Genomic DNA, 9,707 nt, shown 5'->3' with positions numbered 1-9,707 from the left:
AGACCCTTAGACAGATTGCAGAATGTTCTTTTTGGCAGAGCTTTTCAAATATGAAAGGCTGTGATATTTCCCATTACTAGAGCTGGTCTTAGAGAGGCTGTTGTACAGGAGACAGAGCATCAGATTGGTGGTGGACTGGAGATGGAGGGTCTGTTCCAACCCTGAGATTTCAGGATTCTAACTCCAATATCTAACCCTTGATGCATGTGTTGGTGGCAAGTAATCTGGGCTTGGGAAACAACTCCCAGTTTCATGGTGCCTTCATTGGGGACCCTCACTGCCCTGAGCATGAGAAAGAACAGCTTCTGCACAGTCACAGGAAGGGCAAGTCCACAGGGGCCCTTGGCAGCTCAGCAGCCATAGGACAAGTTCAAACAAAGCTTCTTGTATTAGTCAGAGAAACAGAACCAACAGGATATATGTCTGTGTGTGTGCATATATATATATTTAGAGAGAGAGAGAGAGAGAGATTGAGATAGATTGAGATTGATTAATTATAAGGAATTGGCTCATGTGATTGTGGCAATTGGCAAGTCTGAATTCTACAGGGTAAGGTCAGAGGCTGGAAATTCCAATAAAGGTGTGGGTGAAATCCTTAGTCCAAATTCTTTAGGTGAAGCTGGTTGGCTATAAATTCCAGCAACAGCAAATGTTGAAGTTAAACCAGAAATTCTTCTGATCTCTAAAGCCCTGTTCTTGCTTTAAAGACCTCCAACTGATTGGATGAGGAGGTTACTCACATTGCTGAGGGTTCTCTCCTGCAGTGATTGTAGATGCAATCAACTAATTGTACATGCAATCAACTGATTATGGGTATAATTAATTGATTGTAGGTGCAAAGCCTATTGAAACACATAGACCAGTATTTGACCAAACAACAGGATACTATAACCTAGCACTTTTCCATGTGGCAGAGTGCAGCAGAGGATGGATCACTGCCAATGGCTCATCTTGGTGGCCAGGAAATGAACAGATAAAGGTAGGACTCTGAACCCCCTTCCACCACAGCCATAACATGCTACAATCCCCACGGAACTGATGGAGTGGCAGCTTTTCAAAAGTGTGTATAGGTATGTCATGGAGATGGGTGGTTCGAGAAGAGGGATTCAACTGACAAAGTATGTCCTCACTGGCAAAATCTACTCCTTCACCAGGTTTTTGCATGGTTTATAAAGAAGCAAGGCTGAAGACCCACTTCCTGCTTCTTTGTGGTCTAAATCTTGGGGACACGGATTCCCCTACTTTTAGCAAAAGCACAATTATGAGTTCTTATTTAGTCTTTGTGTCTGTGTCTGAGGCTGGGAGAAGGCAGGCTGGGGGGATCTGGCAGCACTTGTAGATCTTAAGTTGCATCAAAAAGATCATAATCCTGGAGCCAGATGACATGGGGCCTGGGGCATGCAGGGAGCAGGAGGAGTGTGTGTTGGGTGAGGGGCATAGCATAGATGGAAACCAAGCAGGAGAGGCTAAAGTATTCAGTGAACCAAGCCTTTCATGATGCTGCCAAGTCCCCACACAAGGTGGGAGACACTTCAGACTTCAGAAAAGAAGCCAAGACAATGACCTAGGGGGCTGAGTGTACATGGCAGACTCTGGAGGCTGTCCATCCAGTAGCCACCTCTCCTCTTCCTCACTCACAGGGAGCCCACTTTTGTTTCACGTGTTTGACAGTGTTGCCTTGGAAGGTGGCTTCTTCCCCAAGAACCACAAGAGTTCTAGATTTAGAACCACAGTAGTTAATTCTTCTTGCCTTTTGTCACAGATTAGTCTAAAATAGGTGTGTGTGACTCAGTTCTGGCCAATTAGAATTAAGGGGGATTTTGCTAGGGGGCTTCTGGGAAAGATTTCCTTGCCTGAAGTGGTTTGGGAGTTGGTGGTGGGGATGGAGAGAGAGAGAGAGACTGAAAGAGACAGACTCAAGAAGAAAACCCTGACCTTTCCTCTCTCTTCCTGGTTGGGCTGTAGCCTTTTAAGGATGTGACGCTTGGAGCTGTGGCAGCAAGCCTGCAATCATGAGAAGAGAAAACATCCCATTCTAAAGATGATGGAGAAGAAGGAAGGGAAGGGCTTAGATCCTTCATTGTAGAGTCACTGAACTTACTCTTCAACTTCCTAGCTTCAGATTTCTTGTTAAATGAGGTAAATGTCTTTGTTGTTTGAGCTTCTGATGGCTGGGTGGTCTGTGATGGGCAGCTGCAAGTATCTTAATTGCAGAATTTGTCTTCTTGTCCAATCCTACCTTTGAGCATTCTGGGAGCAGACAGGTCTTCAGAATGTATGCCCCAGGCACTGACAATCTGCACTGGGGCAGGAGAGACCATGGGTTGGTGGTTCAGAGCCTTTGACTCTCCCATGTCTTTTCCCCTTTCATCTCTCCATCACACTGTCTTGCTTGGAGGGCAAGTTAGAGCTTTCACAGAGGCTAAAACATGACTTGTAATATGCCAATACCTGAGGAAGGACTTGGCATGATCAGTAGTAATCCTCAGACTTCTTTCGTCTAACCCTTTAACATCATTCCAGAGGAACTGGAACTGGCTGGAGTGATGACAGAGTGGAGAGGAGGCATTTGGAGGTTATTTTTAAGAGAAATTCATGGAATGTTTACCAAGTCTCAGGACCTCTACACCTATTAGCTAATTTTTAATGCTTTGCAAAATTTACAGATACGACTACTTAAAACCATTATCCTCATTTGACAAACAAGGAAGAGAGGCTCAGAGAGTAACTTGCCATCTATGGCCACGCAGCCCCCATATATAACTGGTTGTGAGAGCAGCCACTGTCTACCAAGCCTCCACTATATGCCAGTGGTTAATGAACATTATGATGACATTAATATCCATCCATTTTTATTATATACATTATTTCATTCATCTCTAGAGCCACCAAATGTGGACTGTTTATATAATCACCAATCCAATTTTATAGAGAAAGAAACTGAGGCGTCAAGAGGCTATGCATAATCCAAGGGTGCCCAGCTCTAAACAGCAGTGTTGGGTTCTTAACTCAGGCCTATCAGACCCCAGAGTGCCTGCAGAGACTGGCCAGAGGGGTCTCAGGAGGTAGTCAAACTGGGGTGTGAGACCTCAAACCAAGTGTGGTCTCCAGACTAATTTTGCTGCAGGTTAAGCTCTCTCTAGGGTGGCTGTGTCTACAAGAAAACAGATGCCCTATTTGTTATGAGCATTGCATTTCCAAAGCACTAACATTTCCTTTGATCTTGAAATGGACCCTTGAGAGAGGCAGGAAAGGACAAGGACAAGACCCCAGACCACAGTTAGTTTAGACCCACACTTGGGGCCCAGCCGAGTGCCTCTTTTCTGCTATGCATGGTACCGCACTGGGCTGCCCATTGGCAAACATGATTTGGCTCAGCCAGGCCTGAATGGAGCTTTTTAATCCCTATAAACTAAGATGAAAGCCCCCTTCCCCTTCAGTATTTCTCTGCTTATCTACCATTGAAACCTTGTCTGAACCAAGGAAATGAGAGTCTCTTCTGAGGTAGATTTCTAAGGGAAATGCAATGTTCTTTGTCCATCTGTGAAATTCCAGGGCTGATACCCTAACTAAGCAATTGGAAGATGATGATAATGTTTTCTTTACCGATATCTGAGAGTTGTGTTACCCCATCATACATACAGTTCAAATCTCGGCCTTCCTTGATTTTTCAAAAAAAAACCACCAAAAAACTGTTTTCATTTCCTGGCTCCTAAAGCAAACCCCATGGAATAGGTAGGCTTAAACAATGGGCATTTCTTAGCTCATGGTTTTGAGGCTAGGAAAAGTGCATAGTTGAGGTGTCAGCAAAGCAATGCTTTCTCCCAGAAGACTGTGGTGTTCTGGGGCTGCCTGAGATCCTTGGTCCTTGGCTTTTCCATCATATGGCAATGCACATGGCAGCGTCTTCTCCTTTCTCTTCCGGGTTCCACTGACTTCTGGCTTCTTGTCTCTCCTTGTGACTTTCTCTGTCAAGACTTTGTAATAGGACCAAGATTCATTCACAGGACCATTCCATAACTGAAGTAACCTTATCAAAAAGTCCTATCTATAGTGTTTGCATCCACAGGAATGGATTAAGAAGATGTTTTTCTGTGGTGCATAACTCCAAGCCACCACACTCTGCCCTTTGGACCCCCCAAAAGATATATTTTTCCCACATGCAAAATGTATTCATTCCATCACAACATCCCAAAAGTCTTAAGTCCTTTCAATAACAATGCTAAGTACAAAGTCTCAGCACAATTGGTTATGGGTATGGTTTGTCCTGGGGCAAAATTACCCTCTGTCTGTGGACCTGTGAAACCTAGAAAACAAATTATTTGCTTCTGATGTCCAATGGTGGGATAGGCGTAGGATAAACAGTCCCATTCTAGATAGAAGGAAGAAATTGGTCATGGGCCCCAAACAATTCTGAAATCTGGTACAGCAAACTCCATTAGATTTCAAGGTCTGTGAGTCATCTGTGGATTGATGTTTTGTCCTCTGTGCCTGATGGAGCAACAGCCCCACCTTTTCCAAATGCTTGAGCAGCAGCCATGCTCTCCCAAACACAGGGATGAGGGCCCTGCCCTCTCTAAGCATCAGGATTGCTGCCAGGCTCTCCATGAACTTTAGGGCACAGGACCCACCCTCTCCAAGCATTGGGGTGGCAGCCAGGCTCTCTGAAAACCATGGGACACAGGCCCTACCACCTCTGATCATTGGGATGGCAGCACTCTCCTGGAACAATGGGGCAAATGGCCTGACCCATCCAAGCATAGGGGTGGGCCTGCCCTTTCCATACACATGCGTGGGTCTGCTCTGTTGGCCCAAAGAGATTTTCTGGATCTAGACCTTGGCTTCCATGGTTCTGCTCCTGAAGTCAATATTCCTTCAATTTGTCACTTCTCTGATCCTTTCAGTCCAGGCTGTCAGTGGTTCTGCTTGGAAGCATTTTGCCAAAACCTTGTAAGCTTTGTGTGCAGTTCAAGAGGGTTCAAACCATCAGATAATAGAACCTTTCACAGATCTTTCCTGGACAACTGCATTTCCAATCCTGACTTCTCCTGAAATCCATGTTCAACCACAACCTGTTTAGCAGAGTTGTTCAGTGAAACCCTCACATGAAGTCCTGTCCCATGGGGACTTGTCTCCCAAAAGTTCAAGGCGGTCCCTGGTAGAGCCACTTCTGGCCCTAGTCTCAGGGCACACTATCTGGATAGGGGGAGAGTTTTCCAAATTATTAATCGCTGGTTTCCTAAAGCTTAAGAGTTTAATTCTCAGCTTATCCCTTTCCTCTCACATTTTACTTACGTTGCAAGATAAAGCCAGGCTATACCTTCCACACTTAGCTTGAAAATCTCAGCTAAATATTCAAGTTCATCACTTTCAGGTTCTGCCTTCCAATCTCAACATCAGAACACAATTTAGCCAAGTTTTATGCCAACTTATAACAAGGGTCACCTTTCCTCACTTACACATTCATCTTTTTCTTCTAAACCCTCATGAGAAGTATCTTTAACATCTGTATTTTTACTGATAGTCTCGTCAAAGCAATTTAGGCTTTTTCTATCAGGCCCCTCACAGTTCTTCCAGCCTGTATTCATTATTCAATTCCAAAGCTGTTTCTACATTTTTAGTTATTTGCAATAGCAGCACCCCACTTTCTGTTACCAAAAACTGTTTTAGTTTCCTGAGTTGACTCCAACAACGAGATTTTATTAGCTCACAGTTTGAGGTTAGGAAAAGTCCACAGTTGCAGCGTCACAGCTGAAGACTGTGGCTTCTTGGGGCTGGCTGCCGGTGGTCCTTGGCCCTTGTATTTTCCTTCACATTACACTGCATATATGATAGCATTTTCTCCTTTCTCTTGACTTCCAGCTTCTTGCTTCTTCTGGTGGCTTTTCTCTCTGTGGCCTTCTCTATAAGATCCCCAGGAATATGTTAAGATCCACCCCTTGGGTGGGCTACACCTTAACTGAAGTAACCTCATCAAAAGGTCCTGTTTACAATGGGTTCACACCCACAAAAATGGATTAAGAATATGTTTTTCTGGGGTACATAACTCCAATGACCATAGCACCTCAGATATAAGACCAACCTGAGGACAAAGTCCCTTATTCCAGGAACTCTTCAGAGCCAGTCATCTTAGTCTCAACTTTCCTACCTCTGTTTCCACTCTCTACTCCTTGAGGTACATACCCTCTGCCCAGCCTTCTGGAATGTTCCCCTGACCAATACCTCCCAGCAGAAGTTCCCCTCCCTTCCTCTAGTGGATGACTCACTACATTTCTTTCTTTCTTTTTTTTTTTTTTGATTGTGCTTTTTTTTTAGTTTATAAAAAGAAATGTGTCAAATTCAAAACTCAGCACAGCACATCTATTTAAAGTGCAGAGAAAGCAGCCTTTTAACAACTTGCCAAATGTGAAGCCTTTAGAACCTTATAAGACCTCAGCCCCAAAGTCTGTAACTAGTGCTCTCTAAGGCCCCAACTTGAAAGAAAGCCAGCTGCTGGCAGGTGGGCGAGGCTGTCAGAGGAGAGGTCTGTCACCAGCCGGGTTTGTGATGGAGAAAAGCATCTGAGAGGACAGGTTAGAGCACAGAGAGCCCATGTCTGAAGGGTGAACCCTAGGACAGATCCCCAACTACGGTTGCCTTTGTTGACTCGCAGGTACTAACTCCATTGAAGAAGGGGCAGCAGGCCAGGATGGTCTCTGGATATGTGTATGTGCATACGCAATTGCACAGGACTAGTTCTGCTTGACAAAGGCGTAAGGCCCACAGGGATTGCTAAGCCTGAGGCTTGTGGGGGGATGGGAGGAAGGAACAGAAATAGTTTTCTCTCCCTTTTTCCTTCGTCTAATTGCCTCCACTTTTCAGCTACCAGATTCTTCCTCCTAAACGGCTGCAAAGCAGGGCATGCTCAGGAGGGGGTGGCCTTCTCAGGAGCGGAAGTAGATTCAGTTGCCTTGAGTATTTGTTCCCTTCAGCTCTCATGCCATCACAGAGGTGGTCCCTCCAAGCCTGCTGTTCTCCCCTCTGCCTCCAGCTACTGGCCTATTTCCCTGCTTCCCTTTAAAGCAAATGTCTCTGGGAGGGGTGGTCGATAATTGGGTCATTCCTCTGTTCAAAATCCCCCAATGACTTGGAACAAAAGCTAAAGTCTGTATCCCTCCCCCTTAGCCACTCCACTCCTGCCTCAGGATTCCTGGCTGTTCTTCAAACAGGTTAGGAGCACTCAGCCTGGGGCCTTTGCGCTGGCTTCTCTCCCTGCCTGGCACTCTTTCCCCTAGATAATTGCAGGCCTTACGCCCTGACTTCCTCCAGGTCCTCGATCAAATCCTACTTTAACAGAGATGGCCTCTGATTCTCCCATATAACAGTGCCCCCATCCCGAACCCTCAGGTCTCCTTGTCCCCGTTGTACTCTTCTCCATGGCTTTGCCATCATACACTAGCCATCTCTTACTCATTCGCTTGTTGTGTGGGGCAGAAGAGGGAGGAGCAGCAGGGGTTGTTTTTTCCGCCCCTGGGCTGAGGTTCAGGGAGGTTGGAGATGGCACTGGGCCTCACTCCCAGCTCCGTGCTTTGACATCTATGAGAAATATTTCAGTACTCGTAGCTTCCGACATGCTCTAGAAGCTCCTGCCCCATGGCTCAGAACTTTTACTCACCCTTGACCCATACGGTGTGACAGGGTCCTTTGGATACACAGGAGGGCTTGGGAAGAGGCAACACACCTGCATGCACATTTCCCCTAAGCAGTGCTAGGGCCATCCTTCTCTGCCCCCTGGCATCACTGTGCAAATGGGGCCAGTCCTGGTGGGGCTGGATGGAATGTTGGCCCCCAAAAGTTATGTCCACATCCAAATTCCCAGGACCTGGGAATGTGACCTTATTTGGAAAAGGGGTCTTTGTGGATGTGATTAAGTTAAGGACCTTGAGATAAGATCATTCTGGATTATCTGGGTGGGCCCTAAATCCAATGACAAGGGTCATCACAGGAGACAGAAGATGTGCAACGAGGAGAAGGCCTTTGGAGATGGAGGCAGAGGTTGAAGTGATGTGGCCACAAGCCAAGGAGTGCAAAGGACTGCTGGGTGCCATCAGCAGCTAGGAAGAGACAAGGAAGGGTTATTTCCTACAGACTTCAGAGGGAACATGGCCCTGCTGAGAACTTGTTTTGTACTTCTGGCCTCCAGAACTGAAAGAATTTTTTAAGCCACCCAATTTGTGGTACTTTGTTGTGGCAGCCCCAAGAAACTAAGACAGGTGGTGATATCCATCAGGTGGCAGGACATGGCATCCCCAGCCCAAGCCCCCCAAGCCACCTCTCCAGGTACCTGCTGACCCCAGGAAGCCCCTCACCATTTCCTTTACAGAGGCCTTGGTCTCCCAGTCTGTCTTGCCCTGGTGTGCCTCTGGTCCTGTGTTTTCTTCGGCTCAGCAACCCCTTCCCTGTCTCTGAGAAAGCCCTGTTACCCACTGGGCTGTCATCTGACCCCTCTCTCACCACTGACTTGCTCATTGTGTATCTTTCTCCTACTAGGCCAGGAGCCATTTGCACACAGCCTGCCAAGTGAGGAGCATGGGCTAAGAGCAGGAGAGTTGGACTCCAGTGCCAACCAGGGGTCCCGGACACCAACATACACGTGGAGGGGGAACAGTGATCACCACCTTAGCACAAACTAGCTCATTCATTTAGGGATGAAAACTCCAGAGACCTTTCCTGTGAGATTGGGGCTGAAAGGGCAGCTCAGGCGCTACAGCTTTTGAATCACGGGTGTCCACTTGACATGGCTGCTTCTCTTCTGGATGTTGTGTGGAATGGCACTCTCAAAACCTCCTGGGAGTCTGCTGGGCCATTTTAGTGTGGATCTCTTATGGCTAATGAAGGAAAGAGAGTTGTCGGAGGGAACTTTTACCTATTTCTAAGAGGGAAAGGGAGAGAGGGAAAGGGGAGTGGGGGCATCGAGATGGCTGGACCTCCTTTGAGCTGAAGAGAGTGACTCTGATGCTTATAAGAACTTTCAGGGAACCATCCCTGGTGACAGCTGGGGGAAATTATTCACACTGTCAGGAGAGAGGCTTATATCATGAATCAGTTCCAATTCTTTATTTTTAAATCCTCCAGCTGGCTAAAGACTTAGAAGGAAAGATGTTACAATCACTTGCATCTGGTCCCAGATGGGCTGTCACTCAGGGTCCAGAAAAAGGCTAATCGAACTGGACTGCCGGTTATGAAAAGCACAAGGCCCTTTGGCCAATCCCTCTGGGGCTCTGTGGGATGTTTTCTGACTCCTCCTTGGAAGCTAAGCCAGGCAAGGTGGACTGTTGAATGGTCTCTGGGCAGCAGTGGTGATCCAGGCCCTAGGGCTTTGGGATGGTTCTACCCAAAGGGAGAACATATAGTTGGCCTTCTGTTAGCGTGCAGCTCGGTGCTAGGTTTTTACTTTTGTGTGCCTGTGTGTTCCCTCATGGCCCACAGCCCCATTCCTGCTGCACAACCGTCTCAAAAAGGGCAAGGATGTACCTCTCTGATGTCAGAGGCAGATCAAGCACCCAGGTCCTTCTTTCATGGACAAGGGAATAAAAACCAAGGGTCATGGCCACAGTGGGCATTTCATTTTGGATGCTCAGCCTCTGAACACCTTCCTGTATCTGGGGGTCCCCTATTTTTGAAACTGAGCCTACCTCCACTTTAGCAGCTGATCTCAGACACTAGCT

Source organism: Tamandua tetradactyla, chromosome X (genome assembly GCF_023851605.1).
Source record: "Tamandua tetradactyla isolate mTamTet1 chromosome X, mTamTet1.pri, whole genome shotgun sequence".
Taxonomy (NCBI): Eukaryota; Metazoa; Chordata; class Mammalia; order Pilosa; family Myrmecophagidae; genus Tamandua; species Tamandua tetradactyla.
This window is presented reverse-complemented; position numbering follows the sequence as displayed.